Genomic DNA, 20,286 nt, shown 5'->3' on the forward strand with positions numbered 1-20,286 from the left:
CCTGCATGCAACACGCAGGGGAAATACGTGTCTCTCGGCATGTGCGTGATTTTCACGTGAATGTGGCAGAGGCCTAACTCAGGAGCAATAGAATGGGTATCGGGATACCACATAAGGATACCGGGACAAAATTGTAGACCTGCTCAAGGCTGGGATGGTCTACAGGACAATAGGCAATCAGCTTGGTGGAAGAAACATAAGATGACTGTCAATCTTACTTGGTCTGGGTCTCCAGGCAAGATCTGGCCTCATGGGCTAAGGATGATTCTGAGAAAGGGCAGGAATCGGCCCAGAACTATACGGAAGGACCTGGTGAATGGCCTGAAGAGAGCTGGGAGTACTGTCTCAAAGATTACGGTTAGTAACAAACTACGCCGTTATGGATTAAAATTCCGCAGGACACGCAAGATCCTCCTGCTCACAATAGCACATGTGCAGGCCTGTTTGAAGTTTGCCAATGACCATCTGGATGATCCACAGGAGGCATGGGAGAAGGTCATGTTAGTCAGATTAGATCAAATAGAACTTTTTGGTATCAACTCCACTTGCCATGTTTGTAAGAAGAAGGATGTGTACAACCCCAAGAACACTGTCCGTGAAGCATGGGGGTGGAAACTTCATACTTTGTGGGTGCTTTTCTGCAAAGGGGACAGGACGACTGCACCATATTGAAGGATGGATGGGGTCATGTATCACAAGATTTTGGCCAACAACCTTCTTCCCTCAGTAAGAGCACTGAAGATGAGTCGTGGCTGGGTCTTCCAGCATGAAAATGACCCAAAACACACAGCCAGGGCAACTAAGGAGTGGGTCCGTAAGAAGCATTTCAAGGTCCTGGAGTGTCCTAGCCAGTCTCCAGACCTGAACCGAATAGAAAATCTTTGGAGGAAACTGAAACTCAACGTTACCCAGTGACAGCCCTGAAACCTGAAAGATCTGGAGAAGATCTGTATGGAGGAGTCAGCCAAAATCCCTGCTGTAGCGTGTGCAAACTTGGTCATGAACTACAGGAATCATCTGTCCTCTCAAATTGCAAACAAAGGTTTCTGTACCAAATATTAGGTTCAGTTTTTCTATTGTAACAAACACTTATTTTATGCAATAAAATGCAAATTAATTATTTAAAAATCATACAATGTGATTTTCTGTTTTGTTTTATTCTGTCTGTCACAGTTGAAGTGTGCCTATAATAAAAATTACAGACCTCTCCATTCTTTGTAGGTAGGAAAACTTGCAATAATCGGCAGTATATCAAATACTTATTTTCCCTAGTGTATATAAGCAAGTGTGACGCCCTGGACTAGCCAGGTAGTCACAAACACAACATCACACACACCCACTCCCCTGGTTAGGCAACAACAGTCAAACAAAATCCTTGTTGCCGTCCTCCAAGCTTGATGTCCACACCAGGTGGGGCGGAGCCAGGCAGTTGGCCCCGCCCACCGAGGACTTCACAGGCCTGGAGGCGGGAAAAGTAGTTAGTTTAAGTTTGGAGTTGAAAGTGACAGGAGAGAAACTGTTGGTGTCTGGGTAGGAGAACAGGCACGTACAGCAAGGTCGGCAGACGGTGGTGGCCGTCTGCAGCAGTGGTTCAGGTCAGCGGAACCGTAGGACCGAGGACGGATGGTGGCCTGCCGGTACCGAGCCGGGGAGCAGATCTGTACCAAGCACAAAGGCAGGGCCATCAGACCCCGAACAGGCTAGGAGCCGCCGAAAAGTTCAAATCCGATAGTGACCTGGACCCCAGGGGTTCACTCACACCCAAGACCCGACTGAAGGCAACCATCCACACAGTGAGGATAAAAAGCCACTGCCAGAGGCTAGAGATCCAAGGGCCAGCGCCTGCGGGCAAAACGGGCTCGCTCGGTACACACACGCCGGGGAGCGGACTACCAGTGGGAAACCATCGGAGTCAATACATTCACAGCGGTGCAGGGAAAGACAGCCACCATCAACCTGTCCGGGGAGAGCAAAGACACTGCACCCGGCCGCGGGACCCGTCCATCCAGCTGTTTGGTTTACCAGAGACTTTGTGAATCTGTGCCTGAGTGAGTACAACAGTGCCATCTGGCACCGCGCCGCGCTGCCCCCGCAACCCTGCACCCCGGCCTTCCTGCCTCCCCGTCCACTACCGGGCCCCGGGATCACCGACCCCTACCCACGGAGGGGTTAACACCTAGCTGCTCCCTGCCATCGCTCCCGGGAGACCCGTCACCAGCAGCGGTGGTGCCCACCATCACCACGACCCGTGGGTGGCGTCACGAACTATCTCCCCAAAAACCACCCAACAACCCTTTTCACTCGGGGGCGAGGAGCGCTGCTCGAGTCCCCGGGTCCGGCCCACCACTCGAGCCACCGAGCAGCAGCAGCCCCGGACCCGAGCGTAGCGAGCGCGGCCCCTCCGCCCGCGACACAAGCATAATAAATAAAATTGTTATAAGATTCTATGGTAGGTGAAGGGGGGAAAAAGACACAGGCATTCTGCTGCATGTTCCCCCATAGAACTTTATAAGCACCAACTGTCATCTCCTATCTCAGTAATGGGAAAATCTGTATTCAATGAAGATGTATTTTACCACTGATTTGAACATTTTGAGAGTCAGTAGGAGAAAGAAGCAGATTTCTCTGATACAATATATTACAAAGTTATTTTCATGTGAACTATTGATTTAGGAAAATAAATACGTAAAATGATGGCCCTTTAACTAGAAATGTAATACTACTTCTGTACATGTAAAAAAAAGACCTAGGTCCATCAAGTTCAACCTTCCTCATTCAATTATAGAATCTGACACTTTGGATCTTAGATGTGTAATGAAACACAAATATAAAAATGTCTCATGAACAGTTTAAACAACACTCGACATACTTTACAGGCCAAATGACGCATATGACTGTATCACCAGCCCTGTAGTGATCCTAAAATATAGGCAGCTACTTGAAGCTGGCATTTTCGGCCACAGACAGTAAATTTATGTGCTAGTGGCCAGAGCCCTGTGCTAGTATCGGAAGGTCTGGCAATAAATATGACAACTGATAAGGGACAGAAATACAGAACTTGCAAAGACAAAATATCTCTTCTAAAGACAGAAATAAATTAAAAATCACTACATGCAGTACTGATTTTCACCATCAGATGGCAGACATTTTCCATTAAAATTGGTTTATTATTACAGAGTGGCAATATGATTTTTTTATATTTTATGCATGAACTACCTTTAAAGGGAACCTGTCAGCAGAAATTTCGACTTAAACCTAACAGATTCCCCCTCTGCAGCTCCTGGGCTGCATTCTAGCAAGGTCCCTGTTAGTATTGTGGCCCCTTTCTGACCCAAAAAAAGAGTTTATATCGAGGTACCTTTTTGGCTTCTGATTCTCTAAATGTGTCACGGGGGCGGGCTGCCTGATGGCCGTTATTCTGCCCCCTGTTCCTGTATGCCGCCCCCATCGCCGATTTCTATACTTCTCTATACTTCTGGACGCCGCCCACTGCTCCAGCCATCCCCGCGCATGCCCAGTGCTCATCTCTCGTGGATGAGCACTGTGCCCAGTGTCACCGGTGGTGACGTGCGCGCAGGGTTTAGATTATGGGCGGTGCTGTGATGTTAATTACCAAGCAACCGCCCATAATCGCGGGACCGCGCATTCCCCCTCGGCCTGCTTCTTTCTGCGCAAGCGCGCTGCAGCTGAACTCCTCCTGATCGGTGTAGTCACTGCTCCGCGCTCCTCCCATCTATTTCCTGCCTCAGGGCAAGATGGGAAGGAGGTGACGTGAGTTCAGCTGCAGCGCGCTTGCGCAGAAAGCAGGCCGAGGGGGAATGCACGGTCCCGCGATTATGGGCGGTTGCTTGGTAATTAACATCACAGCACCGCCCATAATCTAAACCCTGCGCGCACGTCACCACCGGTGACACTGGGCACAGTGCTCATCCACGAGAGATGAGCACTGGGCATGCGCGGGGATGGCTGGAGCAGTGGGCGGCGTCCAGAAGTATAGAAATCGGCGATGGGGGCGGCATACAGGAACAGGGGGCAGAATAACGGCCATCAGGCAGCCCGCCCCCGTGACACATTTAGAGAATCAGAAGCCAAAAAGGTACCTCGATATAAACTCTTTTTTTGGGTCAGAAAGGGGCCACAATACTAACAGGGACCTTGCTAGAATGCAGCCCAGGAGCTGCAGAGGGGGAATCTGTTAGGTTTAAGTCGAAATTTCTGCTGACAGGTTCCCTTTAAGCAGCACTCCAGCGTTTATATTTTATTTCACGGCTGGAGTGGTGCTTTAAATCTAGGTCCCCTGCTCACAGTCTTATACTCACCTGCTGCAGTCTGTGTCCGGCATTGCTCCGATCAGTCTCCAGCATTTTGTGACCTGCTGACAGGTTCAGTGTTTCATGGAGCGCGCTGGTGGTCACAACCTAATAAAAGTCTACGAAAGCCTCATTCTGGCTAGTCAGAGGTTCCAGCCAGTTAGAAGTTTCGGGCACAAGGTGGCGCCACAAGACCAGAGCAGAGCATGAAAAAGGATGAAGCTGCCAAGCTGCCAGAGCTTGAGTATGAGACAGGGGACAGGATACTTAAGGGTACTTTACACACAACGATATCGCTAACAATATATCGTCGGGGTCACGTTGTTAGTGACACACATCCGGCGCCGTTAACAATATCGTTGTGTGTGACTAAAAGGAGCAACGATCAATGATCGTAAAAACGTTAAAAATCGTTGATCATTGACACGTCGCTCCTTTTCATAATATCGTTGGTGGTGCATGCCGCTGGTTGTTCGTCGCTCCTGTGGCGTTACACATCGCTATGTGTGATGCCGCAGGAACGACGAACATCTCCTTACCTGCGTGCACCGGCAATGAGGAAGGAAGGAGGTGGGCGGCATGTTTCGGCCGCTCATCTATGCACCTCCTCTGCTATTGGGCAGCCGCTTAGTGACACCACTGTGACGCCGAACGCACCTCCCCCTTGAAGGAGGGATTGTTCGGCGGTCACAGCGACGACGCTGAAAAGTTATGTGCGATAATGTTCACTACGGCAGCATTCACTATACAATATATACATAGATAATTAAGTAACGTCCCCCCCATTCCACCCCCGGTATCTAGCCTTATTACAGCGCTATGATATGTTATGCTGGACTGCAGAAGGTAAGTCAAGACGCTGAATGTGATTTGTACACTGTTCATTTGTTTAGGGTGAGAGAGAACTGTGCAGCTGCAATATACTCTGTTTATGATTTGCATGAAGTCAGCAGAGTGGACTGGCACTGCTGGATCCTCTGGACTGCAGGTTATAAGATTTCTTTTTGATAAAGACTGCTTGTTTTTAAATTAAAATATGTTACAATAGAATTAGTGATTATACTTATACTTTAAGCTCATGTGTGGCGCCCCTGAGGCTTCAGTCGCCACAAGAACATTGGTCCCCAGCCAGCGGTGTAATGTCCCATTCTGGGTAAGGAAAGGAGTGAATGCCGGTACTCAGGCAAATCTACACTACACCCATTGTTAGGTACACACTGGGACCAGGGACAGTGGCAGCAACCTTCCCATGCTGCATGCTGGGAGGGGCCGTAAGACCCATCCCTGCTCCTATAGGGTAGATCGTAGCAACTGGGGAGTGGGAGGAGCCACCCGAGAGCAGAGTAGACAAGGAAGGTCAAGAGAGAGAGTTTCAGTTTACCTCAGGGAGGAGGGGAGTGAGGAAGTCTGCGGGAGGCAGAGAAGTGAGAAGTGTAAGTCTGCAGGGAGAGCTGAAAGAAGTGCTCTAGTCAGTCAGGAGCAAGAGAAGAAAGTGACGCTTCCTGGTGAAGAACCTGGGACTCAGAGGGTCCAGGTGACACCAAGTAGAGAGAAGAAGGGATTCCAGGGATTCCAGGGATAGCTTTTGAGCTGGTGGCCTGTTCCACAGGAACATCGGTGGAGGGATCAAGCTGCAACAGGGGACGGTCCCTAGAAACCGGAGGAGTGAAAAATTATCTCCAACAGTAAAAACCGAGGCCCAGGGAATATTGCAAACTCCCCGGGCCACAGGCCACAGCAGAACCTCTAGAAAGGGGGTAAAACATCCGACAGGTAAGCCCCCGGCCCGGAGGCTGTAGTGGAGGCCGAGCCAGGTTCATCCAGCAAGGGCAAGGCTTAAGGAGACAGCTGAAGACAGAGACACTTTAGAAGAGGGTACTAGCTTCCATTCCAGGATCTACCCAAGTTTGGCGGAGGTCCCTGACAGTGGGTTTCAGCCGCCCAAAGGCACCAGTGTGCTGCAGCCCAGGAAATGTGAGTAAAGACCTTGGAATTGCACCCTCTGGTGTTGTCTCAGTTATTGTCGCCTGCATAGACTTCCATCACACCATAGACTCTTACAAACACCAACTGTTGCCCCGAGGCACCGCTCTACCTGTGGGGAGCAGTACCACCATTGCTGCCATTCCATCACCCCGGAGGCCTCCTACAGCAGCGGCGGCTTAATAGCCGCAAACCACAGGTGGCGTCACGACAAATACAAACTTTAATCCACCCCACCAGAAGCCATATTAATTGACCTCACCAGGGTACGGAGTCGGACCCAGCCACCACTGACTACCCCCGGACTAGTCCGGCCCGGCACCGGGTGTCCCATAGCCCTGGGGTGGGCGAGTCACATGCATCTTTCAATTTTATATGATTAGAATTTAAAATTTGTATTGTTTTCTTTGCTACGATTCTATCACACTCACGGTCTCCTTATCCCAGCAGTGCTCAACATTTTTTGGTCCAGGGGCCACAGTGCCATACTGAACCAATTTTAAGGGCTGCGAGAAGGTGAGTATAAAAAGATTTTTATTTTCAGTGTACGTGTTTTTCTGGTATGTGTATCTGTATGTCTTTCACGGATCATACCATATTGTGGTCTGTGGGACATCAGTGATGCCAGAAACAAATGGACATGTGTCTGTGCGGAGCACACGAACACGCGTGTACGCTGCATGGAGACACAGTCAGTGAAAAATCACTGATGTGTGCGCAGACCCATTGATTTTTTAATGGGTCTGCGTATGTCCGTAATTCTGGTATGTATAAAAACTAGCACATACGTACCAGAATCACTGACATGTGAAACAGGCCTAACACTGTTATAGAAGCTGTAGACTGGCTACTTAATGGGGTTGCCATTACTATGATAAACCCTTCTGATTCCATGTTTCCCCTAGGGTAAAATAAAAAGGGTTATACTTAACTCTGCAGCTGGCGCTGTTCCAGCAGTGCCGAGGCTCGTGTTCCTCTGGCCTCTTGTGACGTTGTGATGTCACTCAAGCCCCATGTCCAATCATCTCTGGCTTCTGTCTCCCCGCCTTTGGGGAGCAATAATCAAGAAGTGAACGGTATCCACAGCGCTTACTTCCTGTTGATTAGCTTGTTGTTTGCAGGTGGGGAGACAGAAGCCAGCGCTGATTGGACATGGGGCTCATGTGACGTCGCTGGACCCTCACCAGCTGCGGAGGTGAGTATAGGTTTTTTATTTTACCTGGGAAATGTGTAATCAGAAGGGGTTGTCCTAGTAGTGGACAACCCTTTTAACATTGTATCAAAGTGTCATATCTTCAGTGTTGTTCCATGAAAAGATATAATAAAACATTTACAAAAATACTCACTCACTGTGTACTCACTTTTGTGATATACTGTAAAAACTGAAAAACAGATTGAAAATTAATTGTTGCAGCTTTAAATCTAATGTACAACATTTGTATCAGTATACAGTCCTTTGGATAGTGTCTTTTTTTTTTCTTTCCTATTTCTGAACCAATAAAATAAGTGTTTATAGGTGTTGAACAGTTAAAAACGTTTACAAATCTAAAGGGGAAGATTTCTCCCTTTAGAGAGTACCAAGCCAGCGTAAGGAGACTTATGCCCATGCAAAGCTTCTCTGGGAATTGAAACTTGCACTTGAAACTAGGCATTCTCCACAAGGTAAAAATGTCCCCCCTTAGGCTCCCAGTCAGAATCCTCTCACCTAGCCAGATCAGATCTCTTGCTTTGCACTGAGGAAGGGGCCACAGCTCAAAACACATCTGCCAATGGAGTTTTTGCTTTGGCTTCTTAATCAATGTCATGTTGCAAGGCTATGTAAGGGTATGTCCGCACGCTGCGTTCTTGATTTGACCAAAAAAAATGCACCCTCTGGCAGACTTTGACAACTGAAAACACTGCGTATGAAAAAAAAAAAATGCATCCAAAACTCGCTCGTTGCCTTGGAGTAACCCTCGACTCTGCTCTATCCTTCAAGCCACACATCCAAGCCCTCTTCAACTCATGCCGATTACAACTCAAAAATATCTCCCGGATCCGTGCTTTTCTTAACCAAGAATCTTCAAAAACATTAGTGCATGCCCTCATCATCTCCCGTCTCGACTACTGCAACCTCCTGCTCTCTGGCCTCCCTTCCAACACTCTTGCACCCCTCCAATCTATCCTAAACTCTGCAGCCCGCTTAATCCACCTCTCCCCTCGCTACTCCCCAGCCTCGCCACTCTGCCAATCCCTTCACTGGCTTCCCATCGCCCAACGACTCCAGTTCAAAACATTAACCATGACATACAAAGCCATGCACAACCTGTCTCCTCCCTACATCTGTGACCTAGTCTCCCAGTACCTACCTGCACGCAACCTTAGATCCTCACAAGATCTCCTTCTCTGCTCCTCTCTTATTTCCTCTTCCCACAATCGTGTACAAGATTTCTCCCGTGCATCCCCCATACTCTGGAACGCTTTACCTCAGCACATCAGACTCTCCCCTACCGTGGAAAGCTTCAAGAGGAACCTCAAGACCCACCTCTTCCAACAAGCCTACAACCTACAATAGCCCTCAGCCCAGTAGACCACTGCGCAACCAGCTCTGTCCTCACCTATTGTACCATCACCCATTCCCTGTAGACTGTGAGCCCTCGCGGGCAGGGTCCTCTCTCCTCCTATACCAGTCTGTCTTGTACTGTTAATGATTGTTGTACGTATACCCTCTTTCACTTGTAAAGCGCCATGGAATAAATGGCGCTATAATAATAAATAATAATAATAATAATAATGTGTTTAGAATGCGTTTTGAATGTATTTTTGACAGTGCCGTCCCACGGCGATTCAGCTCTGCTACATCCCTTTTCTGTCACAGCAGCACCATGGAGCATGACTGGCTGCTGACAGCAGACAGAGACAGAGCCGCAGGATGAGAATAAACTCAGGCAGTTGTGCGGGACCCGCAGCTGTGGTGTCAAGGTTCACCTGAGCTCATTATCATTGCGCGGCTCTGTGTCTGTGTCGCGGCCTGATTTGCGGTCACAGGTGAAGGACTCACCTGTGACCACAAATCACCTGAGTGACGTCCTGCTAATCTCTCGGCTCACTTAAGTCACTCGGGTGATTTGCTGTCACTGGTGGAGGACTCCAGCTGTGGCCATGGCTAACCTGAATGACGTCACCATTGATAGCATGACTCACTTCAGTTGCTGCGTGGAGCTCACAGCGGGCTGTCATGTACTATGGGCGCTTACTTTGAGTGTCAGATATAGCAAAGCTGAAAGCGTCGTGGGACATCGTGTGGATTACGTTGGACCTGGTTGTGTTATGTGGGGGATAATAATGTGTTGAAAGAGTGTGTTTTTTTTTGTCTTTTATTTCAAATAAAAGACTTTTCTGTATTCATGTTTATTTACTTACACTTACAGTTTAGTAATGAGGGGTGTCTCATTGACGCCTGACATCAGTAAGCTAGGACTTAGTGGCAGCTATGGGCTGCCATTAACTCCTTATTGGGATGAGCCAGGTAAAGTTCCGGGACTGTTGCATCTAATGCATGCGGCAATTCCGGGTGGCTGCTGGCTGATATTTTTAGGCTGGGGGGGCTCCAAATAACGTAGGTCTCCCCAGTCTGAGAATACCAGCCCTAAGCTGTGTGGCTTTATTTTGGCTAGGTATCAAAATTGGGGGGGACCGCATGTCGGTTTTTTATAATTATTTATTTATTGTACTGCACGATATAGACCCACCCACCAGGGGCTGTGATTGGTTGCAGTGTGACAGCTGTCACTCAGCATGGGACCGCGTCTGACTGCAAGCAATTATATGCGCCGGTGAGCGGGGGAAGCAGTGAATATGAGATGAGCCTAATGAGCGGCCGGCACTTTTAGAAGCAGGAGAGGCCGCGGGAGCAGTGTGACAGCTGTGCCGGTGATCGGTGAGTATGAAGGAGAGAGAGACGCCAAGAGAGAGATGGACAGAGAGAGCGAGACCGACAGAGAGAGCGAGACCGACAGAGAGAGAGAGACCGACAGAGAGAGAGAGACCGACAGAGAGAGAGACCGAGACCGACAGAGAGACCGAGACCGACAAAGAGAGAGACCAAGATCAACAGGAAGACCTACTGTAGATCGACAGTGAGAGACCGAGACCGACAGAGAGCGAGAGAGACCGACAGAGAGAGAGAGAGAGACCAAGAGACCTGCATTTTTGTTGACAAGAACGGATCCAAAATGCAACCAAAATGCAGTACAAATGCACAGCTAAACATTTTGGTTGCGTTTTGACACACCTCATTCATTTAAATGGGTGGAAAATGTTCACAAAACGCAATGAAGAAGTGATGTGCTGTTTTTTGTAGGCAACGATTTTGACAAATATTTGTTAAACAAAACGCTGCCAAAAAAAAAAAGCAACGTGCGGTGGAAATTCTGATTTCTCATAGACTTTGCTGGGGAAGCACAACCCATCCATTTTGTCATTGACACGGTGCAATTTAAAATGCAACCAAAACACAAGAAAAAACGCAACGTGCGCGCATAGCCTTAGGGTATGTCCGCACGTTGCTTTTTACCTGCTTTTTACCTGCTTTTTTGCTGCTTTTTCAACTGCAGCGTTTATTGCCAAAATGGTTCTGTTCTGCTTTTCAAGCATAGTCTATGGGAATTTGGGTTTCTTGTTCGCATTATGCAGTTCAAACTGCAGCCTTTTTGTTGCAGAACTTTGGTCAAAAACTCAGCTTTGCAGTGCAAAACCCAAATGGCAAAAACAATTCACATGTCAATTGTTTTTGCCATTTGGGTTTTGCACTGCAAAGCTGAGTTTTTGACCAAAGTTCTGCAACAAAAAGGCTGCAGTTTGAACTGCATAATGCGAACAAGAAACCCAAATTCCCATAGACTATGCTTGAACAGCAGAACCGAACCATTTTGGCAATAAACGCTGCAGTTGAAAAAGCAGCAAAAAAGCAGGTAAAAAGCAGGTAAAAAGCAACGTGCGGACATAGCCTAAAGGTACTTTTAGGCTGCGTGCCCACGATTAGTGTTTTGGACGCAGCATTCTTCAGCTGTGTCCAAAACGCTGCGGTGTACAGTACAAGCACAGTGGAGGGACCTTGACCTTTTTGTCTGGGGAGTTTCTTTTACTGTCTTTGTCAAGTCAACTTTATTTTTTTACAGATGTTATTAAACTGTTTATGATTTTTAAAGGTTAACAATCACCCTTCAGATTTAGGACTTATTATATTCATTTTCTCTAAAATTAATCTATTGCTTTTTTATCATTCTACAGAACCTTTGTGGTTTTTAATATTTTACTTTTAAATACGTAATTACAGTGATATTTTCCAAAAGTGTCTAGTTTTGGCTTTTACTCTGCTCCCATTGCTCTCTTCAGTATGGCACTTTGTTGTTGTTGTTGTTTTAATCTACAAGGTGATTCCAGAGATAGCCGTTTCTTTTATTGCTAATTTTTCATTACTGCTGCTCTCGAGTACTTTCTTTCAATGAAATGGACCTTTATAATTAGTGCTAATATTTATAATTTTTACCTGTCATGGTCGTCTCTCTGTTTTTGGAGACTAGTGTCAGTTTTCGGACTGGAGCCTCTCATTTCCATCTGGCTATCTACATTTAAATGTGGTTTTGTTGCTTTTTGTACTGAAATGGTTAATGTCAGTTTTGCTGCTGGCAGCTTCTCCAGAAGTCCCTAGCTGAGGGTTTCAGCTGCAGTAGCTTTGTAGTCATGCCCTGCAGGTTTAAATAGAGGTGTTATCCAGCAATCCTTGCTGAAGATACAAATCCATTTGTATACTGGCCCTCTTGTTGGAAGGAGCTGTGTTGGAGCGTTGCAGAAGCCGATCTTTATCCTTTTGTGTTGCAGTTGTGAAGCCCCCGCTCACCTTCAGGTCGCCTCAGGATCTTCATGTGTTGGGAATCTTCTGGCCACAGGTATGTCAGGTTAATTTCAATAGGAATCGTGATGCCACTCTCGGTAATTGCGGTCAGGGGGTGACCGCTACTGCAGTTTAGAGAGCGCCTGGGGCAGATGGTAAATGCAGTCTGATGTTATGGTCTCCTGAGAGTGCGGCTGGCCCCAGGGGCTCAGGTGTAAGTGTGTAGTACCACATGTCGCAGAAGAACTCACACACAAGCAGCAATGTCTTTCAGGGTTTTTACTCACTTTTCTGATGGTAATGTGAGACAACCCGGGTGATGCTATGATGAACCAGGGTGAAACAGGTATCCTTCAGGCTGATCCAGGGGTGACTGCTGACTCGCCTTCCTAGTCCTTCTAGTTTTGAGGTGACCCCGACTTGGAGTGCTCTGGGATCACCCAGGGAAGTTGCAACTGCCTCTTCTCCCCTTTCTGGCCCATTTGCTGACAGCATGGACCAAGTAATGCTGGCTGCTTGCCTTCTCTTACTTATGGGCCACCTCGTTGCTGTTAATGCTGCGGACTCTGTGTTGTTCGGTGAGGTACATCCAGCACCCTCACCAGCAGGTTTAACAGGCTAAGTAGATGGGTTCCTGCTCTGGGGACCTGTTTCCCCATGTGGGCCTGGCCTACCGGTAATCTCCTTACTCAGCCACCTCTTCACTAGGTGGTTTTCAGTCAGCCCACTGGGTAGCCACTCTCCCCCGCCAGCAGCCACTACAGGTGCAGGGTCTGACTAGTGTTCTGCTCTTCAGCTCTATACCTCAGACGCAGCTGCTCCACTCCTACTCCTTTGACTGCCACTGCACACTCTTTAGCTCCCGGTCCCACCACCCACCACTAGCTGGGATGCAAGGGCTACGCCCCCTCCCTGGTTCTGCCCAGGGGTCCCCTCTAAGCTAAGTGTGTGCCCTGGTTACTACGTGTCTGTGTGTGTCCACACCCTAGTCAGCCTTTGGGATTACCTGTTTGTACTCACTCAGCCTGAGTGCAGTACTCAGTGGTGCCTGACCAGGTTAGGGGCGCCACACAGTTTTCCCCTGTTTGCCTCACCTACCCTCTTGTCTTATTAGTACAGTGGTGGGTCTAGTGACCCTCACCCGCCTCTCACTAGTCAAGGCATTTATAGGGTTTCTCAGGGTCTCAGGATACCTGCTCGATCAAAGTTGTGGAGACTGTATTGGGACTGGCTAGGATAGTAGGGACAGCTTCAGGTGAGGATAGGAGGTGTCCCATCAACCTCTCACTAGCATCAGGGCCTGTTGTTATTGTATCCCCTGTGTCCCCCCCATAGTTTGGGGTGTGGTTTTGGTGGTTTTTCATTGTGCGTCAGACTCCTTTTGGTCTGAACGCATTCACCATGCTTGTAGTGTGACATTATTAAGGGGGCGTGGCTCACTGGATTCTCTGGGGTGTCTTTAGACTGCTCTACATAATTACCTTTTGAGCGCCGTCCCCTTAGTAACAACCAGAACTACATAACAAGGTGCACATCACTGGAACTATAGGGCACATTTAAAAAAACAAAAAAAAACGAAAAACTCAAGGAAGAACCAGGAATAAAAGAATAATGTAAAATACTCCCTTTTCATTTCAACATTTTTTTACAGCATTAGTTTGCCATCCATGTGCCAGAATGCAGACCATAACCTGGGAAAATTAACACTTAAAACTAAACTTTTTTGCTTTGCCATCAAAGGCATTTCCTGGAAAACAAAAAAAAGCTGAAAAAGATCTATATAAATGTACTAAAATAATGAAATAATTATTATTCTAGCACATCTTGATTCATATGACCACTGAAGCGAATCTCTGGCTGCACTGCTCACATATTGTACATCATCTACTGTTGAGTACCACCAAAGGAGTAGCTCTGGGGCACTACGCCATTGAATACCTAGGTTATAGTTATTATTATTTTACCACATTTACATCTGTTAGACCTTTTTTCTGCATAAACAAGGAGAATTGACTTCATAGCATTGATAATTACATCACAGTTATTTCCTGGAGTCTACAGTGAGCCAAAAACATGTTAAAAACGACCTCAAGATTTTATTTTGCCACTTCTACAAAGCCGTAACGAGCTCTTGCGTCTTCCTCCTTCACCCGCCTTCCCTTGACCCATCATCACTATGACATCAGCATTTCAGGCTTAGGTCCAAAACATCTGCAGATATCGTGAGCTCAGCCACAGGGCGGCAAAGGAATAACACTCCACAAGACAAGGGAATGAGAGGATCAGCAGCTTAGGAGGGGAGAGCCGCCAATACAACACAGGGAGTATCACTAAGAGCCTGAAAGGAAGGGTCAAAGAAGTTCAAAGAAGGTGTGAGAAGAGCTCAGAAACAGAAATAAGAGTGTGCTAGACAAGGGGAGGCCGGCAAGAACACACACTGAGAAACATCCCTCCGGCATTGAGGCAGTTAAGAAACAGGAAATAAAGATTGATTGAGAGGAAGAAGTTGTTACGCGCATGAAGAAAAAAAAATAGATGCAGGGGAGGGACGAGCCGAAAAAAGGAGGAAAGTGACATTTACAATAAATGAGAAAAGAGGGAACAATGTACATCTGGATTATATACAATTATATTGTATGTGGGGGTATATATATACACAGTGGATATAAAAAGTCCACACACCCTTACTAAAATACCAGGAGGTTTTTTTCATATAAGAAAAATCTTACAAAGAACTTTTTCCACCTTTAAAGGGAATCTGACCGTGGATACTTTCATCTTAAGGCCCCGTTACATGCAGCGACGTATCTAACGATATATCGCCGGGGTCACAGATTCCGTGAAGCACATCCGGCATCATTAGCGACATCGTTGCGTGTGACACCAAAGAACGGCCGTTAACGATCAAAAACACTCACCTTATCGTTGATCGTTGACACATCGTTCATTTTCAAAATATTGTTGATTGTTGCAGGACGTAAGTTGTTCGTCGTTCCCGAGGCAGCACACATCGCTACGTGGGACACCTCGGGAATGACGAACTACAGCTTACCTGCGGCCGCCGGCAAAGAGGAAGGAAGGAGGTGGGCAGGATGTTATGGCCGCTCATCTCCGCCCCTCCGCTTCTATTGGGCGACCGCTTAGTGACACTGCACGAACCGCCCCCTTACAAAGAAGGCGGTTCGCCGGCAACAGCGACATTGCTAGGCAGGTAAGTCTGTGTTACGGCTCCTAATGATTTTGTGCATCACGGGCAGCGATTTGCACGTGACGCACAAACTACGGGGGCGGGGGCTTTCACCAGCGATATCGCTGCGTGTAAAGCCCCCTTTATACTGGCTGCAGGATTTCAGCCATGTATGTTTGACTCTGAAATGCCTGATGTGATTGAGAGGTCTCTCCCTATGTCTCAAGGGGAGAGGGCAGGGAAAAGCTGCTGGGGACCTGCCTGTCCAACTAGCCTTCTGTATGGCTCGGTCCTTGGCCAGACCTTACAGGGAATCTGTCACCACATTTGAGCCATCTCAATTATTATTATGGGTATAAGGGATATAGAACGATGAAAAAATTAATATCTGTATGTCTCATATCAGATGCCTTGTTGTGGATAAATCATCACTTTATGTAGATGAGTTCTTCCAGGCTATGGGGCAGATGCTGCCTGGATGATAACTCCGCCTCTTCACTTTATTATCATATGTATCTCCTCCCATCAGAGTCACTCTGGGCCTGTGATGTCGGGTGCCTGTCAAGAGATCTCGCACCTTCTCATTCCATCTCTCTTCGTTACTCTTCAGTATTCTACCACTCTATGGGCATAGGCTTCACGTTTCCTCTTTGCACGTGCTGGGGGGGTCACTGGTACTGCTGATTCCAGTCTTCTCCAGTGCACAGAAACCTTGCATTACACAAGTACCAATGACCTGCCAGCACCTGCGCAGAGGAAACATGAAGCCTAGAATTGCGCAATAGTGAAGAAGAAGAATGACGGCAGATGGAATGCACATGCGCAAAATTTCCTGACAAGCACCCGACATCACAGGCCCAGCGTGACTCTGATGGGAGGAGAGATATATGATAATAAAGTGAGGAAGAGGAGTTATCTTCAAGGTAGCATCCGCCCCATAGCCTGGAAGAGATCATCTACATAAAGTGATAAAGATGATATTTCAACAACAAGGCATCTTATGTGAGACAGACAGGTAGGACTTTTTTCAGCAATTACGTATTTGTCCATATTAATAGTTAGATGTCACACGTGGTGACAGATTCCCTTTAAGGCATGTTCTTCTCTAAAATGCGGAAGCGTCTCAGAACCAAACATACATGAGTGAAATCATGTAAGAGGTGTCTGTGCATGCAGCTCCGCGGATGGAGCTGTCAGGTTCCCTTTAATGCTCCCCCGTAATCTGTACAAATCCATTGAGAAACAAACTGAAGGAATTGTGAGTAGGCAAATAAAAAAAAACTAAGAAGGATGAGTGGGGAAAGATTACAATTTCTACATGTGCCATGCCTATAGATTCTTACCCCAAAAGATCGAATGCTGTCATAAATTCAAAGAGGACTTCAACAAGGTGTTAGTTTAAGGGTGTGTATATTTATGCAACCACAGTATTTTAGTTCTTTGTTTTTCTTTTTCCACCCAAAAAGATTCTCTTGCTATCCACTGTGTATATATTGCTAGTAACAATGTAAAAGATGTCTACTGTAGTAAACATTGCATCCCACAGATCCAATATATTTTTATTTTACTCATCTGTATAGCAGCATTAATTTTCACAGCACTCTACAGACATTCATACTTCACCTGTTGCACATACTGTAGAAATACGTGTTTATTTAATGGGAAATTGTGTTTGATGTCATTATGGATTTGTAGTCTTCTACCAGTCACCAATAACACATCTCTGTGGACACTTAAGTGGGATTTACACGCTGTGATGTATCTTACGATATGTCGTCGGGGTCACGTCGTAAGTGACGCTCATCCGGCATCGTTTGATACATCGTAGCATGTGACAGCTACGAGCGAGTGTGATCGAGCAATAATATACTCACCTTATCGTTGCTCGTAGACACGTCGCTCTTTTTCAAAATATCGAACGTCAGGTTGATCATTGTTCCCGTGACAGCACACATCGCTCCGTGGGACACCCCGGGAACGATGAACACCGCTTACCTGCAGCCGACGACAATGTGGAAGGAAGGAGGAGGGCGGGATGTTTATGTCCCGCTCATCTCTGCCCCTCCGCTTCTAATGGCCGGCCGCTGTGTGACGTCGCTGTGACGCCGAACGTCCCTCCCCCTTCAGGAAGTGGATGTTCACCACCCACAGCGAGGTCGTTCGGGAGGTAAGTGCGTGTGACAGGGGGGTTACAACATTGTGCGACATGGGCAACAAATTGCCGATGCCGCACAAACGATGGGGACGGGTGCGATCGCATGATTAATTGACACGTGTAAAGCAGGCTTTAGGGCTCATAAATCCAGGGCACATGAAGATTTTTTCTATAGACCATCCTATGCACGATTTTTTCATATCATTAATGGGACTGTATCAGTCCAGTCAAAGAGAAGCGATCGTTAGAAAATAATGTATTGTTTAAATCAAGTTTTATTGTTAAATGTATTTCTATCAACGGTATTTTTTTCATGTCACAATCTTTATTTAAAAATTATATATTCTTGCAATTTTCACAGTGACCACTGGGGCTTTTTTAGATGTACACTTTCTGTCCTTTCAGTAAGAGTTTTCAGCAGGCTTGTTATCATTAGTGGCAGGATTACAATGGCAGGTAAGACACCTATAAGCATCTGATAACTCAAGAGCCGCTATATACTATCCTCAGGATAGGTCATCAATGTCTGGTTGATGGGAGGTGCGACACCCCGTACCCCCGCCAAACAGCTGTTCCCGATGTCGCCGGATGGAATTACTCAGTTACTGAGCTGCACAACACAGCTCGATCAACAGATGTAGATTGGGACAAAGTCATGGTGACTGGGGATACTGAACATAAATAGGGTAAATTTAAGCATAGACTACTAGAGTCCTGTAAAAAACGTATACCCTTTGGTAATAAAATGTCCCGGAATAAAAAGAAAACACTATGGATAAATAAGACTGTACAAAGTATAATAAAACAAAAACAAAGGGCGTTTAAACTCTTGAAGGCTGAGAATACAGAATTGGCATTTCAGAAGTATAAAGATATCAATAGGAAATGCAAAAAAGAAATCAAGCAAGCAAAATTAGCTGCTGAAACAAAAAACGCCAAGGACATTAAAATAAAGCCCAAAATATTTTATAAATACATTAATGCCAAAAGGAAAACAAAGGATAGTATTGGCCCCTTAAAATATAATAACAAGTTAGTTATAGAGGACAAACAAAAGACAGAGATATTAAACAGGCACTTCGCATCTGTGTTCACCAAGGAACTGACTGTACCAGGGATCATTCAACAAGTCAAAAAACAAAGTTCACCACCCGATATAATTAATTTAACACAAGAAGAAGTACGCTTTCATCTGAATAAATTAAACATTGACAAATCCCCTGGGCCAGATGGCATTCAACCACAAATATTGAGGGAATTAAGCTCCGTAATCGACAGACCACTGTATCTCATCTTTTTAGACTCGCTTGTAACAGGGTTGGTGCCTCAGGATTGGAGGATTGCTAATGTGGTACCAATATTTAAGAAAGGTAAGAGGGTAGATCCAGACAACTACCGTCCAGTAAGACTGGCATCAGTTGTATGCAAAGTTTTTGAGGGCATTTTAAGGAATGACATGCAAAAATATATTACAGAAAATAATATAATAACTGACAGCATGGATTTATGAAAGATAAGTCGTGTCTAACCAACCTGTTGGGATTCTATGAGGGGGTAAGTGAAAATCTGGATATTGGTAATGCAGCTGATGTGATTTATTTGGATTTGGCATTTGATACTGTACCACATAATAGCCTTATACTAAAGCTCCAAAAGCAAGGACTAGGGGAAACTATATGCAACTGGGTAAGGAATTGGCTAAAAGATAGGAAACTAAGAGTAGTCATGAATGGTATAGTCTCTAAATGGGCTATAGTCAACAGTGGGGTGCCGCAGGGATCTGTGCTAGGACCGATTCTTTTTAATCTCTTTATTAATGACCTTGTGGATGGGATTGATAGTAAAGTGTCAGTCTATGCTGATGACACCAAACTATGTAGAATATTTTAAACTGACCTTGATAGTACAATATTACAAAAAGATCTGGATAAGATGACAAAGTGGGCAGATACTTGGCAAATTAAATTGAATGTTGATAAATGTAAAGTAATGCACCTAGGACGGAGTAATCCTATAGCTGCGTATACATTAACTGGAAGTAAAGTTGGGACTACAGAACAGGAGAAGGACTTGGGTATTCTCATTACAAACAGGCTGAGCAGCAGCACTCAATGTTAAGCAGCAGCTGCTAAAGCAAACAATATTTTAGAGTGTATAAAAAGAGAGATTAGATCCCGTGATCCCAACATATTGTTACCCTTCTATAAATCAGTTGTAAGTCCAGATCTGGAATATGGGATCCAGTTTTGGGCTCCACATTTTAAAAAGGATATTCAAAAGTTAGAATCAGTTCAAAGGTGGCTAACTAGACTACTACAAGGAATGGAAGGCCTCCCATATGATGAGAGGTTGAAAAAGTTAGATTTGTTTAGCTTAGAAAAAAGATGTCTCAGAGAAGATCTCAAATTATATGTATAAATACGTGTGTGGTCAATATAAAGGACTAGCACATGACTTATTTCTTCCAAAGACAATACTAAGGACCAGGGGGCATTCACTGCGAGTGGAGGAAAAGCGATTCTGACAGCTAAATAGTAAAGGGTTCTTTACAGTTAGAGCAGTCAGACTGTGGAATGCCCTACCACAAGAGGTAGTAATGGCAGATACTATAACAGCTTTTAAAAAAGGGCTGGGTGATTTCCTCAGTACACACAACATTGTCGATTATAAGTGATTTAGGGACAAAATGTAGAATTGGTGGAGGAAGGGTGAACTAGATGGACCTGGGTCTTTTTTCAACCTATGTAACTATGTAACAGAGTAGTGGCCACTGCCA

The 20,286-nt window shown here is 46.0% G+C and overlaps 1 long non-coding RNA gene across 2 annotated transcripts in view; it reads left to right on the forward strand.

Moving 5' to 3' along the window:
- LOC142290484 (uncharacterized) overlaps nt 1-20,286 on the forward strand; it is an 84,426-nt gene that overhangs the window by 52,819 nt on the left and 11,321 nt on the right. The window contains exon 3 of one of the 2 annotated variants that reach the window (XR_012750322.1): nt 12,156-12,208. The exons of the other annotated variant lie outside the window; for it this stretch is intronic. This is a non-coding gene — a long non-coding RNA (uncharacterized LOC142290484). Of the gene's footprint in view, nt 1-12,155; nt 12,209-20,286 lie in introns of those variants that run through there. 2 annotated transcript variants of the gene reach the window in all.

This window comes from Anomaloglossus baeobatrachus, chromosome 2 (assembly GCF_048569485.1).
Source record: "Anomaloglossus baeobatrachus isolate aAnoBae1 chromosome 2, aAnoBae1.hap1, whole genome shotgun sequence".
In the NCBI taxonomy this organism is placed as follows: domain Eukaryota; kingdom Metazoa; phylum Chordata; class Amphibia; order Anura; family Aromobatidae; genus Anomaloglossus; species Anomaloglossus baeobatrachus.